Source organism: Octopus bimaculoides, chromosome Z, assembly GCF_046866305.1.
Source record: "Octopus bimaculoides isolate indiv1 chromosome Z, ASM4686630v1, whole genome shotgun sequence".
NCBI lineage: Eukaryota > Metazoa > Mollusca > Cephalopoda > Octopoda > Octopodidae > Octopus > Octopus bimaculoides.
The window spans coordinates 22,757,527-22,779,328 of NC_142944.1; the positions used below are offsets into that span (position 1 = coordinate 22,757,527).

General features: G+C 35.7%; 1 protein-coding gene and 1 non-coding gene across 2 annotated transcripts in view; both read left to right on the plus strand.

Annotated features, from left to right (window-relative positions):
- LOC106870681 (uncharacterized) overlaps positions 1 to 21,802 on the plus strand; it is a 363,307-nt gene that overhangs the window by 85,499 nt on the left and 256,006 nt on the right. The window lies entirely within an intron of this gene.
- LOC128249651 (U6 spliceosomal RNA) lies at positions 5,893 to 5,998 on the plus strand. The gene has a single exon (XR_008265767.2). It is a non-coding gene; the product is annotated as a U6 spliceosomal RNA (small nuclear RNA).

Sequence of the window (21,802 nt, forward strand, 5' to 3'; positions counted from 1 at the left end):
AATTGTGTTGTGTATCTTCTTTATTTCTGTTATCATTATTACAGTGGTTCCACTGACTCTGACTGAAAGCAAAAGTTGCTTTTCTTCACCTTCTCCCTTCAATCCTATTGATTCTGAACCCTTAGATCCTTGTTGCTCTATTGTTTCTCACTTCTGAACCAAGTGTACCATAAGCAATTGCCACCTACCCTCAGTCCTCTAATTTCTCACTTCACTAAAAACTTGCATTAAGCATTTTGATCTTTATCTCCAGAACTGCTATAGCTTTCCCTTCGTCACACTTGTCTCTATTTGTATGTTCGTCTCCCTCCCCTTTTGCTGATATTGACTTAAAGAAATAAAAATTATCTCCCCAACAAAGCTATTACAGCATTGTTCCCCTACAACTCAGACTAAAATCTAAACAAACATGCCATTTGTAATATTTTGAGAAAATATGAAGCAACCACAGCTAAAAATCCATTCCTGAAATATATGCCATTGTAATTCTAATCAGGAGAAAAATTCTTTGTTTAAATCAAAATCTATGAACAAGTGGAATGTTTGTCATAAGTCTAAGCTACTCAACAAAGAGTTGTTGTTGATTCTTATTATTCTTATTATTGTATTTTAACCTTTAGACTATCAACTTGTATTTAAAACAAAATGACCTTGTTTTATAATCTAAATCACGACTGAAAATATCTTTTATAAATAAAATTGATTTTGATTTTTTATTGTATTTTTGTTATATCATACTTCAAACAGGTTTTGCTCTTAATTGTCTTCATCATCATTTAATGTCCATCTTCAATTCTGTCATAGATTAGATGGTTCAGTAAGAGGATTGACCCAAGCTCCAGTATCTGCTTTGGTATGGTTTCTATAGCTTGATGCTCTTGCTAATATCAACCACTTTACAGCAAGAGAGAGAGAAAGTGTACCAGTATCTCTTCCTCCTGTACACTTGAGCACATTGGGCAGCAAGTTAAGAAATCACAGAAGTTGGTTGCAATTTTCCCAACCTCCACCCTCATGGTATTGGCTTCTTGTCAGTTCTTCTCTTTCTTTTTCCCTCTGGTGGTGTTCATTTGAAAGCTGTTTTAGGCTGTCATTGTTCTGGTAGCCTGAGTATGTGATCTGCTAGTTGTAATCATTGTTCTGTGAAGATTTTGCTAAATGGTCTTTTATTGGTCCTCTTTAGAATATCTTCATTGTTTATGTGGTCTTGCCAGTATGTTCTTACAATCCTTCTCAAGCATCTTTGGTGGAACACAACTAGCTTTCTCATTTCTTTATTGCCTGCAAGGGGCTAAACATAGAGGAGACAAACAGGGATGGACAAAGGGATTAAGTAGATTACATCGACCCCAGTGTGTAACTGGTACTTAATTTATCGACCCTGAACGGATGAAGGGCAAAGTCGACCTCGGCGGAATTTGAACTCAGAACGCAAAGACAGACAAAATACCGCTAAGCATTTTGCCCAGCATGCTAATGTTTCTGCCAGCTCACTACCTAGCTTTCTGTCAATTCCATATCTCCAGAGTGTACAAGAGTTTTTTTTTTTCTCTTTTTTTTGCACAGTACTAATGAAGTTGTACTGAAAATATAAATGATGTTCCTAGTATTTAAAAACATTTTTAACACTTTATAAAAAGCCTAATCTGTCCAATAGTGTTGGGAAGGTGTGGAAGTATGAATCCTACAGGATGGCTGACACCATGCAAATGAGGGTGTTGGAGAAAATGTGCTACAAATGTATGCTGTACTTTAGGACTGCAGAACAAACAATCTGGTTCTTGAGCAGATGGGAAGTGGAACAAACATTGGCAGTGATGATGATCAGGCAGTGAACTTGTAATATTTCGACCATGGTAGCATGGCCTAGAATCTTTTTGTCAGTATACTTGGAAGCTGGTGGGATGGAAAATGGGTACTTGAGAAATAATGATAAAGATGGAGTGATGAGATCAAGAACTGGACAGGGAGGATCCTGGTGGAATGTACAGTGGAATGTGGCACGAGATGAAGATGTGGGGTGAGGAGTGGGGGTGAGGTTGTGTTTGAAGCTCAAGGGAGGACTCTGATGCAATGTACAGCTGTAGTATGAGATCAACATGTGGTTAAGAGTGGGGATTGTGTTTGAAGCTCAGTAGAGGACCCAGGTGGAATGCACAGCTTTGGCAGTAGATGACAGTGTGAGTGAGAAGGGTTAGTGGTGTTTGTGAATCCCAGAGGAGAAGTATGCAGCTACAGCATGCAGACAACTATGTTTGGTGAGGAGTGAAGGTGGTAGTGATGGGGTTATGTCAAAGCTCCCAACCTTTCACTACCAGGATGGCTGTACTCATTCAGTACAATAAAGAAGATATTTCCAATTAACTGTTATAATCTGCACAATTCAAAGACACTGAAAGTGGTGAACTACCTAACTGCCTGTTTGTGTAATTTATGTATGTGTGTATATGCCAGCAGTGGAGTTTGTGATGAGATGAAATAGCTAATGTCTTAAGCAAGATCTTTCATGAATTTATTAGCTTCTCTTTCTACTTAACATTGATTTATAGACTAGCTGAGTGGCATATAATTATTATATGGTAATTATTCTCATACAAAACTACTTGTTTCCAATAACGAACTAACATTAAGAAGATAACTACTAGGTCACTTGACCAGGTAGAAATAGCAACAAAATCACCCTCAAAGCATAATTTTCAACAATACTCTAAATCATACTCTAAAAAAAAAAAAATGGTGGGAAAAAATAAATTAGATAATATTCTCTTAGGTATGTAATGCTTGTTGAAATGGTTACCGTTGTACTGAAATTTGATCATAACTATTTATAGATTAATTCAAATTGGGGCAACATAATTTTTACTAACTACTTGCTTTTGACTTATTTGGAAGTCTTGAACCCAAAATCACATTGTCCTTTGTTGTTTTTTTAATAGTATTTTTTTTGTATACAATGTAGGCACAGGTGTGGATGTGTGGTAAGAAACTTGCTTCCTAACTACATGACTCTGGGTTCAGTCCCACTGTGTGGCCTCTTGGACTATAACCTCAGGTTGATCAAAGCCTTGTGAGTGGATTTAGAAAATGGAAGCTGGAAGTTGCCCATTTTGTGTGTGTGTGTATTTTTGTGTCAGTGTTTGTCCCCCCACCACTGCTTGACGACTGGTGTTGGTGTGTTTACATCCTTGTAGCTTCAGCAAAAGGGACTGATGGAACTAGTATCATACTTCAAAAAAATAAATAAATAAATAAAAAATAAAACTACTGTGGTTGATTCATTTGACTAAAAAAATTTTCATGGCATTGCCCCAGCATGGCCACAGTTGATTGACTGAAACGAATAAAAGAATAAAAGGATGTAATTTTTTGTTGTTTTATGACATACTCCCATGTTTTTAATAATCATCATTAGAAAGTAAATGATTGTAATATTCGTTTTAGTGCCTTATATATCTAATTTTTGTTGGGGTATATTCAGGGTACTGATTCTAAATATACTATCAGTTTAGCCTTTTCTTTTCAAGACTTGGAAATACAGTGTTCCTCTTGTGGTACATCTGCCCACAGCTTTACAAATATGAGATTATTTTAACAGCATGTAATATTTAATCATAGTATTAATATCATTAGTTTTGCATCAAATCAGCAGATACCATTAATTAAGTAGATATCACCAAATCACTAACTAATAAATTTATTACCTCTACCAAGGAAGGAGGTTATATTTTTATCAGCGTTGGTTTGTCTGTCTGTGTGCAAAATAACACAAAATGTTGTGAACGGTATTTGATGAAACTTGCATGAAAAGTTGGTAATGACACAAGGAACAGATGATGAAATTTTGGTAGTGGTCTGGGAATTTTGATGGATTCTAGAAGGATTATTCATTTGTTATATTTACATGAAGTATTACAATGTTACGTTCTTTGATTATCTCCCTTGAAAACAAGTTCATCGTTTCCACGTAAACTATGGTGGCGTTGCTGTTTCCAAAGTTTATTTTCATTTCTCTATTAGTAATTTTACTTGTGTATCTATCTTAAAATGAGCTTGGCGAAGGTCTGCGCTCTCCGAGTGCTTTTCTAGTTAATATTAATTTGAGCTAATAGGATAAAACTGATGGTATATTTCAAAGCAGCACCACTAAATATATTCAGGAATATGAAAATGTAGGGTGGAACTTGACATCCTTATTTCAGTGTGTAAACGAATGCATCAGTCGGTAGATGAAGAACTATACTATATCGTCAAAAGTAGTGCTGATAGCGAAAAACTGATTTTATATTCTGCGTTAGTGCCTGAAGTGTAATCAAGAACATGTCTAACTTTCAAAGCAGTAGAAATATCTTTCTCTTTTGTTGTTGTTCTTGGCCAGTGTAATTACTGGAAATAGCCCAGTAATTTTACATCAAATAAGAAATACCATTAAAGTTTGCTATACATAGCAAGCAGTATTTCCTAATCTAGATACCAGCCAAAGGGAGATTTGGATGTATATTGCTATATGAAAGGTTAATGAAATGACCTCAGATTTTGTGTGTGTGTGTGTGTGTGTGTGTGTGTGTGTGTGTGTGTGTGTGTGTAATCCTTTTCACTAGTCAGCAAACTAGTTTAAAATTACTGCTCTCATCCTCTCTACCACCACTGCCACCACTGTTAAGCTTTAAATTACCAAGTCTTATACGATAGTCTCGCTTTTGTACAATAATCTTTTATTATTGTAAATAATTAGCAGGATTGGCAGTGGTGGAGGGTACTAATTAACTGTTTGCCTTTGAATGATGAAACAGAAGATGAGCCTAGTGCTGGCTGGATGTATTCCGCTCCTCCACCCTACTGCTATTAGTCTTACTCGCAAGGTTTATATGCACGCACACACACACACACACACACAGATAGATGGATATGCACACACACACAGATAGATGGATATGCACACACACACACATGCACACAAATCTGGAATTGTGTTGAACGAATAGAAAAGAAGTGCTGAATATATGTGAAGTATATAGTTTATTGAAACTTGAGTTGCAAAATAAACACCCAGTTTTAATAAAATTTCTCTCTAATACATGCATACATACACATGCTTGTGTGTGTCTGTGGGAGAGAGACAGAGAGAGAGATGCACAAGAGATATAGTGGAATCACAACAAGGCTAACAGAAAAAGCAGGCTTAGTATTTGGCTGATGGATTGGAGCAATAACCATTAAAAGTGCACTAGAAATAGATTCTCTTAAAAGCTCAGCTGGCTCTCTAGAAGTAGTTGATTGGATTTAATTACCAAGGTGACATAATTGTAGTGGAATTAGTTATTCCAAAGGTATAATAGCCAAAGTAGAAACTAGTTGGAAAAAGTTCAGGGAGGTATATCTCTGCTGGCAAGAAAGACCTTCATTAGAGTAAAAGGCAGATTGTATGATGGCTTGTAATAGAACTGTGATACTGCATGATTGTGAGACATGGGCCTTGAATGTTGAAGACTAGAAAGACATGAAGCAAGCATGTTCTGCTGGATATGAATGTTAATGTATGTGAACACCAAGGTACAAATGGGCTGAAAGAAAAACTGAATATAAGAGGTATAAGGTGTTGTGTACAAGAGAAGGGGCATGTGATGTGTATGGAAGGTGACTGCTGTACAAGAGAAGGAAATTGTGAGCCTTCTAAGATATTAGAACCTGTGGAATAGGGGAAACCAAGGGAAAATAGGGATGAAGTAGTGAAGGTTGACCTGAAGATGCTGCATTTCATTGAAGGAAATGGTGGACTGTTCTGATTGATGATATGCAGTGCCATTGAAGACTTTGACTATCAAAACATTTTGAAATAATGGTAGCAAGTGAAGCTATGTATTTTTATGTATGTGTGCGAGAGTGTGTATTTATATACTACTTTAGCAGTACATATCCTAAAATTGGAATGATACAGAGAAGATTAGTATGGTCCCTGTGCAAAGATGACACACAAATTCGTGGAACATACCATATTTTCTAGGCATAGGAGTGGCTGTGTGGTAAGAAGCTTGCTTCCCAACCACATGGTTCCAGGTTCAGTCCCAATGCATGGCACCTTGGGCAAGTGTCTTCTAAAATAGCCTCAGGCTGTCCAAAGCCTTGTGAATGGATTTGGTTAATGGAAAGAAGCCCATTGTTTGTATGTATATATATATTATATGTATATATTTATCTGTGATTGTTCCCCACCATCACTTGACAACCAATGTTGGTGTGTTTATGTCTCTGTAACTTAGCAGTTAAAAAAAAAAAGACTGATAGAATATATACACATATAATTTGTATCATGCCAAGCCTATAATTGCTGCTATCCTATTCACCTCTAACACTCCCACCTCTTATCTACCTGTTGATCACTTTCCCTTTTTCATTTCTCTTTTTCACTCCTATTTTTCTTTCTTTTATCTCACTACCTATGCCCGCTATCATAAATGCCCTCTATCATAAGTCTACAGAATCAGGATTGAGCTTGTGTTTAACAACTACTACTACTCTATATAAAGTAATTTAAAGAGCAGTCTTAGAAAACTGTAATTTTACCATTTCACATTCCTTTTTCTGTTTCTTTAAAATTAAAGGAAAAAAAAACTATTTCTATAATATTTTGCACCTAGATATTTTCAAGTAATTCCATGTTTATAGTTTAAAACAAATATTGGTAAACACAGGCATCACTCAGCAAATATTATGAAAGCAGAAGAATTTCCTGTTCCCTATTTCGTTTCCCAAATTATATGTTTCTGAGAGAATCTCATCTCCAAGAAACAGGAATGGAATCAAGGATTGTTGAGTCACAGCTCTGATCAACAGTTTTTAGTATCTCCATTTTAACATCTCTCCTTTTCTCCCTCTTTCTCTCTCTTCTCTCCATTATTTTTAAAACATTTTTTTGCATTAAAACATAGCTTGCAAAATGCTGTTCTCAAAGAAATTTGATTGATGTTTCTTCTACAGTGCTGTTTCTTTCTTCTCATAACAATAATTATTGTTGAGCGTTTCCTATTTTTCTATAAAGGGAGCGATTTTACAGAGATAATTGTGTGTTTGTCTATGCTATACAGTTATGTTGGAAGGTGACAAGAGCTTTAACCTTTGAAACATAGGTTAAAAGTCCAACATCTTATCAATACAGTCAGTTATTTATTCAATATCATTTATTTTAAAAGCATTTCCTTCAAAATATAAAATTTTTTTTGTTCTTTAAATGCTTTCATTCAGTGCATTGAAATGTTTTAATCAATTATGCCCACCCCAGTACTTGTATTCTTCTTACCAATCTCAATTTAGTCCCTTACCACAAGGAATTTACATAAATTTAACATCCTTATAAACACACACACACATACACAATTTCATTCTAGCTGTAATACATCTGTTGTAATCAAATTTCACATTAACTATAAAATAACCCACGGGCATATGGCATAGTGGTTAAGAGCATGGGCTACTAACCCCAAGATTCTGAGTTCGATTCCAGGCAGTGACCTGAATAATAATAAAAATAACATCAACATTAAAAAATACCTTAGGAATGAAAACCTAAGTTCGAAATTTCCCCAAGACACCTGATGAAGGCTGGAGGGTATATCAGCTGAAACATGTTAACAACAAACAAGATGAGTACAAATATCCGTCAATTGTAAATGATGTACATAATTCCTTATCTCTTAAATATAGAACTGTATTAGTGTTGTTTTATGTCCCTGTTATTTAAAGTTTGGAAAAAAAAGATCAATAGAATAAGTGTCAGGCTTAAAAAAATGGTACTAGAGTTTTATTCAACTGAGTTCTTCAAGTTGATGCCCCAGCATGACCACAGTCCAATAAGTGAAACAGTATTCTAATCCTTCATTACCTAGCATAAAGCTAACACCATCCCCAACAGATTCTGTTTTCTTGTAAGCTACATAATGACCTCATTAGTGCTGGTTGCATAAAGAAAGCACCCAGTACATACTCCGAAGTGGTTGGCGGTATGATGGATGTCCAGCTGTAGAAATCATGCCAAAGTGGGCACTGGATCACAATGCAATCCTTGGATGTTTCAGATCCTGTTAAACCATCCATCTGATACAAGCATGGAACATGGATAATAAATGATGATGATGATGATGATATATGTACACACACACACACACACACACACACACACACACACACACACACACACACACATGCATGCATGCACGCTCGCTCACATATTATAATACTTTTTATATATATCATCATCATCATCATCATCATCGTTTAACGTCCGCTTTCCATGCTAGCATGGGTTGGACGATTTGACTGAGGACTGGTGAAACCGGATGGCAACACCAGGCTCCAGTCTAATTTGGCAGAGTTTCTACAGCTGGATGCCCTTCCTAACGCCAACCACTCAGAGAGTGTAGTGGGTGCTTTTACGTGTCACTCGCATGAAAACGGCCACGCTCGAAATGGTGTCTTTTATGTGCCACCCGCACAAGCCAGTCCAGGGGCACTGGCAACGATCTCGCTCGAAAATCCTACGGGAGCCAGTCAGGCGGTACTGGCAACGGCCACGCTCAAAATGGTATCTTTTATGTGCCACCCGCACAAGAACCAGTCCAGGGGCACTGGCAACGATCTTACTTGGCTTGCCGGGTCTTCTCACGCACAGCACATTTCCAAAGGTCTCGGTCAGTAGTCATCGCCTCGGTGAGGCCCAATGTACGAAGGTCTTGCCTCACCACCTCAGCCCAGGTCTTCCTGGGCCTACCTCTTCCACGGGTTCCCTCAACTGTTAGGGTGTGGCACTTTTTCACGCAGCTATCCTCATCCATTCTCACCACATGTCCATACCAGCGCAATCGTCTCTCTTGCACACCACAACTGATATATATATATATATATATATATATATATATATTCTTGTTTTAGCCATTTGACTGTGGCCATGCTGAAGCATTGCCTTTAGTCGAGCAAATCAACCACAGGACTTATTGTTTGTAAACCTAGTACTTATTCTATCAATCTCTTTTGCCGAACTGCTATATTACAGGCACATAAACACACCACTATCGGTTGTCAACTGATGTTGTGGGGGACAAACACAAACACACAGACATATACACACCTGTGTGTATATATATATATATATATATATATATATATATATATATATATATATATACATACACACACACACGCACAATAAAATTTGATAATTAATTTTTAATTATAATAGAAAGTACACAAAGTTAGAAATAAGTTAAAATCCTGAAACAAGTCACTATCTTACTAAAAAAAATAACAGACCAGTAAGATAATGGCTTGTTTGAATATTTTAACTCTTATTTCTAGCAAACTGGTACTTAGTGTATAAATTAATTACAAAATTTTATTGTTTAGCCATTTAACAGCATTATTGCTTGTTGGCTGCTAATATTAATATTATTGTTAATTATCTATATATTTACTGTGTATATATATATATATATATATATATATATATATATATTTGCATACATGTGTATGTGAGTATGAATGCAAAGTTGAACTCAGAATATAAAGAGCAGGAACAAAATACCACTTGTCATCTTCATTGCATTATTGATTTGATGATTGTTAATTTCAATGAAATCATTTTAAAACTGGTACTGCTTGAACATAAATGAAGTCTAAGTTTTAAGTTTTTTATTTTTCTCTAAAACCTGGTCAACTAAAGACAAATATACTGTCATATTGTTCAAAAATATATATATAAATAAAATATACTGAGAGAAGTAATTCAAGTTGACTAATGGCATAAATTAATCCAAATAAGGATTGGTGTACTGAATAACATGTACAAAAAGATTCTTTGATTTATTTTTTTCCTGCGGTCTCAAACAAAAAGGAAAAAAAAGATCTTTTTGTTTTTTTGCATACGTCATTCTATCATTCTTTCTACCATCCACTTATTTATTTATCACATGGTTACCATAGCAACTGAAGTGATAAAGGCTATCACATTGTTACCAAGGCAACCAAAAAGAGAACTAAGCCAGCTATACTGCTGTTATTTTTTGATATATCTCTTGTAAGGCATGTTATTACTATTATTACTATTACAGAGAACAATAACAGCCAATTATAATTAATCAATATTCAATATTCCTTCACATTACTTTGAGTTCAGACAGAATATTCTGACAGAACGTAAACAATGTTGGTGTAGCTTAACAGCCTGAGAAGTCTTTACAAAGGTCAAGGACATTTATTTTCTTCTTCTGACTAATTGATAAAATAAATAAGTAAATAAATAAATAAATAAAAACTTTTACAGCCAGTTTACCTGAGTATATGATTCATCAAAGGAACACAGAACACATAATCACACCCATTCATCTACTGGAAATGTAACTAGTCATTAAAAATTTACAGGTACCACTAGCTAAGGTTGATTGACAAGTCACGGTTGATCGACAGTTTCAAATTCTTCTCACTGGTTTTGTGGCTTCACTCTACAGACCTAGTTACTAACTTAACAACACATTAGTCTTATTGAGGTGTACAGCTGTGACCACTATAATACTGAGATCAATTCCTACTCCTGTAATATTTGTTTTAGCCACACAAGGTATCGAGCACTCTAACCAAAAATATTTATTTCAAATTTTAGCACAAGACCAGAGACTTTGGGTAAGTGGGGAAGTTGATTACATTGACCCCAGTGCTTAACTGGTGATTATTTTATCAACCCCGAAAGGATGAAAGGTAAAGTTGACCTCGGCAGAATTTGAACTCAGAACATAATGACATAATGCTAAGTATTTTGCCAGGCATGTTAATGATTCTGTCAGCTTGCTGCCTTTTCTAACCAAAAGTATTGATTTCAAAATTTAGCACAAGCCTAGCATTTTAAGGGAATAAGTTGATTACATATACCACCACCCACCCCAGTGCTCAACTGACACTTGTTTTATCAACTCTGAAAGATAAAGTCAACCTTGGTGGAATTTGAACTCTGAATGTAAAGGTGGATGAAATGCTGTTAAGCATTTTGCTTGACATGCTAATGATTCTGCCAGCTCACTGCCTTCTCTGAGCGAAAATATTAAGACATTTGCCTAAAGTTTCTTACTGTAGGACTAAACTTGAAACCATAGGCATGTAAGGTGAAATTTTAAGCCACAAATGTTAAGCTTTGCATTAGAAACATCATTTTAAAGACTGAATCTAAATATGAAATGAATTCCATTTTGTTCAGATAAGAGAATATGTTAATCAGTTACGTACATACATAATATATAAATGTATACACTCATACACCATACACATATACGTACTTACACATACAGATATATATATGTATGTGTATATATATTGGGTTGGTGCATAATTATTGTGGCTTTTTTTCAACAAATTTTATACAACAAAAACAATAACGTGTAACAAGAACATCTTTAAGTGATTATTCCAGAGCATATTCACCATCTACTTCAATTACTGCTTCCCATTTGTTTGGCACATGGTCAGACCATCAGTTAAAAATATTGTTAGTTTTTGTTGAATAAAATTTGCTGCAAAAAAGCCACAATAATTATGCACCAACCCAATATATATATATGTATATATATCTTTTATTTGATATATATCTTTTATCTTTTATTTGAGATATATATATATATCTTTTATCTATATCTTTTATTTGATTGTCATTTGACTGTGGCCATGCTCGGACACCTAGAATTTTTAGTCAAATTATTTGACCCCAGTGCCTTTTATTTTTTCTAATCCTGGTATTTATTTTATCAATACCCTTGCCGAACTGCTAAGTTGCAGGGATGTAAACACACTAACACCAGTTGTTAAGCAGTGATAGGGGACACAAAGATACATACACAGATATATATATATATATATATATATATATATATATATATATATATATATATATATATATAATTATGTGTATTTCTTCTATCTTAATGAATAAAAATACTTCTGATAGAATAAATGGGTTAATAGAAACCAATGTAGCAAAGAACACAAAATAACTGTGGTTTAGTTCCTGTTTTTAAGGCAAGAACTCCTTGAAATTTTGGTTATTTGAGTATATTTAAGAATTTAAGGATTGGAGAAAACGCATGTTATAATTGCATACTTTATTCCTACATATGTTTCAAAGGATTACAGCCTGTGTGATCCATAGGGATCCTTGATATTAAAATTGTAACCTTCTCATCAGGGAAAGCATGGGAATCATCTTAAACGTAAGACATTATGACCGATTATGAAAACAATAGATGGATAACCTTTGAAACATATGTAGGAATAAAGTATGCAATTATAACATGCGTTTTCTCCAATCTTTAAATTCTCTCTCTCTTTCTCTCTCTCTCTCTCTCTCTCTCTCTCTCTCTCTATATATATATATATATATATATATATATATATATATATAAAACACACGGACACAGACAAATTCCTGGTAACTTACTTTGTTAGTGTGTGTGTACCAGATGATAACAGATGGACAAGAGTCATGACAGTTTGCAACTTTCTCAACTGAAGTACACGTGGGGGAAAAAAAATAGAAAGAGACAACATCAAATTATTTTCTTATAAAAATTCTTGTACAGATAAATAACTATAAATATTGGGCTACAATTAATTATTCAGTCATGATAACTAATTTCTCCTTTTTGTATTAGTTTTGTCGTAATCATTGAAGACTGAGTCTTTGAGATGTCCATGTATTGCATTCATGACAGTGTTAATTTATTCTGAAGACTTTACATTTTATCCTATTGATATCAAAGTGGCTTTGTGTGGGTGTGTGTGTGTGTGTGTGTGCAGCGTGTAGGTGGGTGGTTGCTGGTATGTGTGAATTTTTTCTGTGAGAATAGATAATACTGCAAGCGAAAGTTAACTATTACAACCTGGCATTGTAACTCAATTTAAATGCACACACATACGCTCACACACACACATACACATATATCATCATATATATATATATATATATATAGAGAGAGAGAGAGAGAGAGAGAGAGAGAGAGAGAGAAAGAGTGACCATAAGGTCTGGATACATTATCATTATCATCACTCTTTAACGTCCGATAGGTGAAAATCACAAACTTATATTCAATCAGCAGAAAGAAGAAAAAAGCCCCCAGAATATCAGATATTTCCCATGTATCTTGACATTATGGTCACCTAGCACCTTGTATATGAGTCATTTAACTGGAAGATTCTGTGCATGTGCATGTGTTTGTGTGTGTGTGTATGATACAGACATTATCATGTTAAATATTTGCATTAACATTCTTAAAAACTTTTCTCCACCTTTGTTGACATAAAATTTACAATCTATAAAGACTGCCCAGTAAAGGCCCCTCTACAAGTTACTTGACCTGTTAGTAATAGCAGCCAAACCACCATCAGATTACATCCACCCACCTAATAAAAAACATTAAGTAAAAGATGAGATGGTCACAACTGGAATATTTTTGATCTATAGGTCAGCTAGGTCAGGACTAACCAAAGGCTAAACAATAACTATAGCCTCTAATATAGACTACTGTGCCATACATTAGATAATGTAATCCTAGATACACTGTCTGAATAAAATACGGGATGGGCACAGTTTGAACATCTTTGATCATATGTCTGTCTGCTGGATCAGAACTGACCTGGGGCTAAACATCAGCAACTACAGCTTCCAATACTATGATATATATTAGATAATGTAGTCCTACATGCACTATGTATGAATAAAAGATATGATGGTCACAGCTGGAACATCTTTGATCATTGGTTTAACTAAATCAGGCCTGACCTGGGGCTAAACAACTGAAATTTATATTCTTTACTCTTTTTACTCTTTTACTTGTTTCAGTCATTTGACTACGGCCATGCTGGAGCACCGCCTTTAGTCGAGCAAATCGACCCCATGACTTATTCTTTGTAAGCCTAGTACTTATTCTATCGGCCGAACCACTGTTACAGGGACGTAAACACATCAGCATCGGTTGTCAAGCGATGTTAGGGGGACAAACATAGACACACGAACATACACACACACACACACACACACACACACACACACACACACACACACACACACATATATACACGATGGGCTTCTTTCAGCTTCCGTCTACCAAATCCACTCACAAGGCTTTGGTCGGCCCAAGGCTATCGTAGAAGACACTTGCCACACAGTGGGACTGAACCCAGAACCATATGGTTCGTAATTTTATTTTTATTTTTTGTGGCAATGGGTGTGAAGATTACAGTGTTTATCTTATACCTTTTCTTGTTTCAGTCTTTGAACTGAGGCCATGCTTGGGCACTTCCTTGAAGGGTTTTTGTCAAAGAAATTGACTCCACTACTTATTTTTAAGTCCGATACTTATTCTGTTGGTCTCCTTTTACCAAACAGCTAATTTACATGGACACAAACAAACCAACATCTGCTGTCAAGTAGTGGTAGGGGACAAACATATATATATATATATTGGGCTTCATTCAGTTTCCATTTACCAAATCCACTATTTACAAGGCTTTGATTAGCTCAAGACCTCATGGTTGGGAAGCAAGCTTGTTTATCTTATAAAAATGTTTGTAGTGAAATATTTGTACAATTGTGCATTAAAGGAAACATGTTCTACCATTTTGCCATGCCACATGTCTGCTGATAACGGCCCATAAATGTATTACATGTATTACACCAGTGCATATATAACAAATGTATATACCTATTGTTTTAAAGCAGTTTTTATGCTATTGTATAGTTAAGAGGTGTGTTTTGTAGGCATAATCCGTTACCCTGCTTAAAATGACTATCACATCCATCATCTACAACATCACCACTACCATATAAAAACTGCTTTAAAACACAGTCTTCTCCTCCAACATTTCAGGCCTTGTGCTTTTGTAGAAAGGATTGCTATTATTAAAGCAGCAAGCTGGCAGAATTGTTAGCATGCCAGGCAAAATGATTAGTGATGTTTCATCTGTCCTCACATTCTGAGTTCAAATTCTGCTGAGGTTGACTTGGCTATCATCCTTTTAGGGTGAAAACAAAACTGTACCAGTTGAACACTTGGGTTGATGTAATTGGCTGATTCCCTCCCCAAACTTGCTGGCCTTGTGCCAAAATCTGGAATCCTTTTTATTATTGTGAGCTGGCAGAATCGTTAGCACTCTGGGCAAAATGCTTTGCAGCATTTTGTCTGTCTTTGTTATGAGTTCAAATGCCATCAAGGTCGACTTGGCCTTTCATCCTTTCAGTGTTGATAAAACAAGTACCAGTTGAGTATTGGGGTTTGATGTAATCGATTATCCCCTTCCTCCAAAATTCAGGTTTTGTGCCAACAGTAGACGCCTCTCATCCTTTCAGGGTTGATAAAGTACCAGTTATGCACTGGGGCCGATGTAATCAACTGATCCCCTCCCCTAAAATTTCAGGCCTTGTGCCTATAGTATGAAGGATTATTATTATTATTATTATTATTATTCAGTCGTTTTATTTTTATAACGTGCTTTCACTTCACTACCGAGCTCAGCTCTGTGTACCTTGGGTATGTGCTGTGGTTTGCTGTGGTGCTCTTATGGTTACTGTATTGAAAGTGTTTTGCGTAGGATGTGTGCAGTACCCAGTAGTGCAATTTTCTGTATGTTATATATATTTGTAAGTCCTGGTGTTTTTGTTATGTATTTGTCTGAATATTTTTTTATTATACCTAAGGCACCTACTATGATAGGAATTGTCTCTGCTTTTAGACGCCACATTCGAGTTACCTCTATTTCCAGGTCTTTGTATTTTGAAAGTTTCTCCATTTCTTTTAGAGGAACGTCATCTGATGGTATTGATACATCAATTAGAAAGCATTTTTTCTTCTTCTTGTTATTATTATTCATATAGATTTATTTTCTAGTGATGTAGATGGAGTGGGTGGTAGTGGTGGTTTCTCCCTTCACAGACCACTGCCAGTCTCGTCTAGTGTTTAACTTAATCCCCAAGTCCTAATTAACCCATACAGTGAGACAAACATTTTTTAAAATGCTTCACTGACAATTACTGTTTTCTTTGAAAATAGGCCACATGGAATGAAATAAACAAGAATATTTGGTCTGTAAAAGAAGTCCTCTAAAGTTTGCAGTACTCTGCATTTCTTTTCAGTTCTCTAGTGTTCTGTTCTGCTAGTGCAGTGTTATTAATCTAAGTGCAACGTCCATAATACGATATTTAACCTAATTCCAACAATTTTCTCTTCTCCCATTTCCATTTTGTTTTTCATGGCATCAGATGGTAGATCAATATCAGAACACAAATAACTCTACTTGATGTGTGTGTGTGTGTGTGTGCAGCTGTATTTGTATGTATGTGTTGATATGTATATGTGTATGTATGGGTATGTGAGAGTAGCTACATTTGTATATGTATGTGCTATTGTGTTAATGTATACATGTTCTTTTGTGTGTGAAACTGCGTTGTATGTATACATGCGGTGATGTGTATGTGTGCAGATGCATTTGAATATGTGTTGTGTCTATGTGTGTGTGTGCAACCACATAGTATCTATGTGTTGTGTATGCATATGTATTTATGATGTGTACGTGTATTCATGCCTGTTCATCTGCTTAAATATGTATCTTTTTAGAATGTGTGTGTGTATCATTTTAAAATATTTTTTTTTTTTGTATTTCCTTTCCACTTCTATTTTATGAATAAATTATGCCTCTGCTTTATTCAAGTCTTCAAGTCGTAATATTTTCATCGCCTTGTAGTGTATGTTGAAACATATAAGTATGCTGTATTTTAGTATTTATGTATCACTATCTATTAAACATACCTGTCCACTCATCTGCATGTGTGCCCACATACATACACTCATGTGTACATGCATGCACACATTACCTCATGCAGTTTATATTTTTTTTAATGATTTGATCATAGAAGGTCAGTTGCTGATGGCCTTTCTCTAATGGTCTTTCTACCTCCTCCTACCACTAAAACCAATGAAGGGGAAGAGGGTGATAATTTCCACAACTCAAGGGTAAACAACAGTATGAAGTGGTTCAGCCAATGACAGAGACCTCACCCAAATGGTTTTATCAGGAAATTACCCAAGGGCTAACAGGGTGTTGTTGTGGTAGGTGGTGGTGATGGCAGTGATGTAGATGGGGGCGGGGGTTGCAGTGACTGATGTAGATGGAAGTAGTGGTGATGTTGTAGATGATGGTGATTGTGATAATCATGTTAAGATGGGTAACGGATTATACCTACAAAACACACCTCTATCATACGACTCTCCTCCATCCACATGTTATACTCATGGCTCTCCACAACATGGCTTATACTACATATTCCTTGGCTCAGCTGCCTGTCTTTTACTACTCAGTTGCGTTACCACTTTTCTGCATGATCTTTATTGTATGAACCTTGGCTCTGCTTTCCTTCTGCTGCACCAATGAATCAATCCAACTTCATGGAGTTATGTAATACCTAACCAGTCCTACTCAATGTATTTATATCAATATCACTCTTTGAATATTCTAAACTAATTCCAGCAAGCAATATTTTCACAATTAAGAAGGCGGCAAGCTGGCAGAATCATTACTATGCCAGGCAAAATGCTTAGCAGCATTTCACTTGTTTTTACATTTGGAGTTCAAATGCCACTAGGATTGACTTTGTCATTCATCCTTTCAAGGTCGATACAAAAAATACCAGTTAAGCATTGGGGTTGATGTAACAGACTAGCCCCACCCTTCCCCTGAACTTGTGCCAAAATTTGAAATCAATATTTTCTCAGTTAAGACAGATTATACCTCTAACTTGCAATAGCATCTTCATATTCTGGCACTTAAAACAAAACAAAACAAACCAAAAAAATTGCTTTTTTTTTTGTGCAGATTAATGAATGTAATTAATAAATGATGTCAGGAATATAATGCAAGTGAATTAAAAAACCCAGTCTTCAACAAATTGACAGTGTTTGTTACAAAATAACAATGATAATAATAATATTGATTTGAACCATGAAGTGCAAGGCCAAGAATTTTGTATGCAAAATTACAGTTAATTAAAGTTAATTACATTAAATTACATCAATCCTAGTACTTCACTGTTACTTCACGTTACCAACACTGGAAGAATGAGTGGCAGGATTAGAAAATATGACAAAAAGGGATATGAGGATATATAATAGATTTTAACCCATTCAACCATTTTATATTATAATAATAATAATAATAATAATAATAATAATAATGGCCTCTCCCATCAAAGATGACGTATGAGTGTTCAGCTTTTTTGCTGAACATCCTGCACAAATGATTTGTTTATAGTGATCAAATGTATGTGGTGTACATTAGCTCATTCACCCCATCAAATAAACCTTGCCTGAATAATAATAATAATAATAAACCTTTCTAATATAGGCACAAGGCCTGGAGTTTGTTGGGAGGGGGATAGTCAATTACATCAACCCCAGTATTGATTGGTATTCTTTCTTTTTCTTTATTCTTTTATTTGTTTCAGTCATTTGACTTTAGCCATGCTGGAGCACCGCCTTTAGTCAAGCAAATTGACCCCAGGACTTATTCTTTGTAAGCCTAGTACTTATTCTATCGGTCGCTCTTGCCGAACCACTAGGTGACATGGACGTAAACACCAGCATCGGTTGTCAAGCGATGTTGGGGGGGGGGGACAAACACAAACATATACACACACACACACATATATATACATACATATATATATATATACAATGGGCTTCTTTCAGTTTCCGTCTACCAAATCCACTCAAGGCTTTGGTTGGTCCAAGGCTATAGTGGTACTTAATTTATCAATAATAATAATCTTTCCTAATAAAGGCACAAGGCCTGAAATTTGGTAGGAGAGGACTAGTTGATTACATTGACCCCAGTGTTTCACTGGTACTTAATTTATTGACCCTGAAAGGATGAAAGGCAAAGTAGATCTTGGCAGAATTTGACCTCAGAACATAAAGATAGAAGAAATGCCATCAAGCATTTTGCCTGGTGTGCTAACGATTTCACCAGCTAGCCACCTTATATAGTAATAATAACAAGAGCACTCAGAGAGCGTAAAACTCCACCAAGGCAACACTAACATCCTCTCAACAATTAGCCAGAGATGATTTTTAAAATGAGAATATCTGAAATAAACTCAACTGCTCTCACAAACGAGAATACTAAAAATGAACACAACCACTCTCAAAAATTAAGTAAAATAAACCGGAAAAATAATCCAGAATTCTTGTCTAGTCCTTGATCAATCCCAAAATCTAATCAGGTTGTGCTAGTCATGAGGCCAAACATCCCTGAAAGTTTCGTCCAAATCCATCCAGCAATTCTTGAGATATCCTGTCCACAGACAAACAAGCAAACACGACTGAAAACAATACCTCTGCTTTCATTAAGGCGGAGGTAATAATAATGGTTTCAAAGTTTGGCACAGGGCCAGCAAGTTCAGAGGAGTGGGGTAAGTCAATTACATTGACCCCAGTACATAACTGGTGCTTATTTTATTGACCATGAAAGGCAACGTTTACCCCAGTGGAATTTGAACTCAGAATGTAAAGACAAATGAAATGCTGCTAAGCTTTTTGTCTGGAGTGCTAATAATTCTGCCATCTTGCCGCCTTAATAATGATAATGGTTTCAAATTTTGGCATAAGACTAGAAACTTTGGGGAAGTGAGTAAGTTGATTACATTGACTACAGTACTTAACTGGTACTTATTTTATCGACTCTGAAAGGATGAAAGACAAAGTTGATGTCAGCAGAATTTGACCTCAATACATAGAATAATTGTTTTGAATTCAGGCATAAGTTTAGTAATTTTGAGAGGATTTAGTTGATACTGTTATCTCCAATATTTGACTGGTACTTTATTTTATTGAGCCTAGGACAAATTTGACCTCAACTGGATTTGAACTCAGTATGTAAAAAAATCAGATAAACCATAAAGCATTTTCTCCAATGCTTTACTGATTCTGCCAACATAATAATATTGGTCTCAAATTTTGGCACAGGGCCAGCAGTTTTTGTGGGAAGTTAATTACATCAACCTCAGGACTTGACTGGTACTTACTTTATTGACCCCCAAAAGGATGAAAGGTAAAATTGACTTCGGCAAAATTTGATCTCTAGTGAAATGCCACTAACCATTTTGTCTAGTGTGGTGTAATGATTCTGCTAGCTTACTGCATTGAAAAGAATAATTATAATATTTCTTCTGGTCAGTTTCTAACCTAGGTGGGGAAAGGGTTAGGCTATTAAAATTTACCTCAGTATATGACCAGTACTTAATTTTATTGATCTCTGAGGGATAAAAGGCAAAGTTAATCTCAGCAGGACTTGAACCCAGAATATAATGAGCAGAAAATATAGTGCAAAGTATTTTGTCTGATGTTCTATCGATTATATAATAATAATCTTTTCTACTAAAGGCAGAAAGCCTGAAATTTGTGGCAAGAGGACTAGTAGATTAAATCAACTCCAGTATTTCACTGGTACTTAATTTATTGACCCTGAAAGGATGAAAGGCAAAGTCAACCTTGGCAGAACTTGAACTCGGAACATAGCGATGAGTGAAATATGGCTAAGCATTTCATCCAGTGTGCTAATGATTCTGCCTGCTCATCACCATCAATAATCAAATAATAATAATAATCCTTTCTGCTATACTGGTGCTTAATTTCTCGACCCCAAAAGGTTGAAAGGCAAAGTCAACCTCGGCATCCAGCTTGCTAATGATTTTGCCAACTCATCACCTTGAATAATAATGATGATAATGGTAATAATAATAATAATAATAATAATAATTCTTTCAAATTTTAGTGGTAGGGGTTAGTTGAGACCACCGACTCCAAAACTTGATTGGTACTTCAGTCCCAAAAGGCTGAAAGGAAAAGTCAACCTCAATGGCATTTGAACTCTGAAAGAAACAGGGCCCAGAAGAAATAGTAATAATAATAATGTTTTCTGAATAGGCACAAGGCCAAGAATGTTGAGGGCACTAGATTAGTCGATAGAAGAAAAAAATAGACAAGCAACAACTGGTGAATGTGCTCAAAGGCTTTAATTAACTACAACTCTCAAATATAACAATTTCATATGTCATTATTAAGAAACACTTTTCTTCTCCATTGTGTGTGTGTGAATAGGTGATCTATGATCATTTGCCAATATTTCAGAATTGTTAGAGAATTGGACAAAAGGTTTTGCTGTATCAAGTTATGATTTGGAGTTCAGATTCAGCCAAGGTGGACTTTGCATTTTATTCTTCACAATTTGATGAAATAAAAATACCAATCATGGACTGGAGGTGGTAGTGGTGATAGGAGGGACTGAACATAATGGTCTACCCACTACCACCACCACCCACCACCATCACTAACATTTGGAACCTTGTCCCAGTGTGTTTAGGAATCAATATTTGTACTTAGGTGGTGCCTGAACTTGTATGACAATCTGATTGTTCACAGTCACTTCTACAGATATTCAAGTAATTGTACCCCACCACCACACACACATGCAAAACCTGTCTCTTTCACACTTAAACATACACACAAAAGCGTACATACATAAAAACACACACATTCCCTCAAATGCATTTGCTCCGCTTTGTTTTTCACGCATCAACAATGTCCTCAGGCAGTTTGGTCTCACAGGCTGAACTGACTGGTCAATTGGTTCTTGATTGGTAGTTCTATCATTCTGGCTGTTAAGTAGATCCAATATTCACTCTCAGATCATTTCATAATTAGATTCTTCCACTGGATGTATGGGCAAA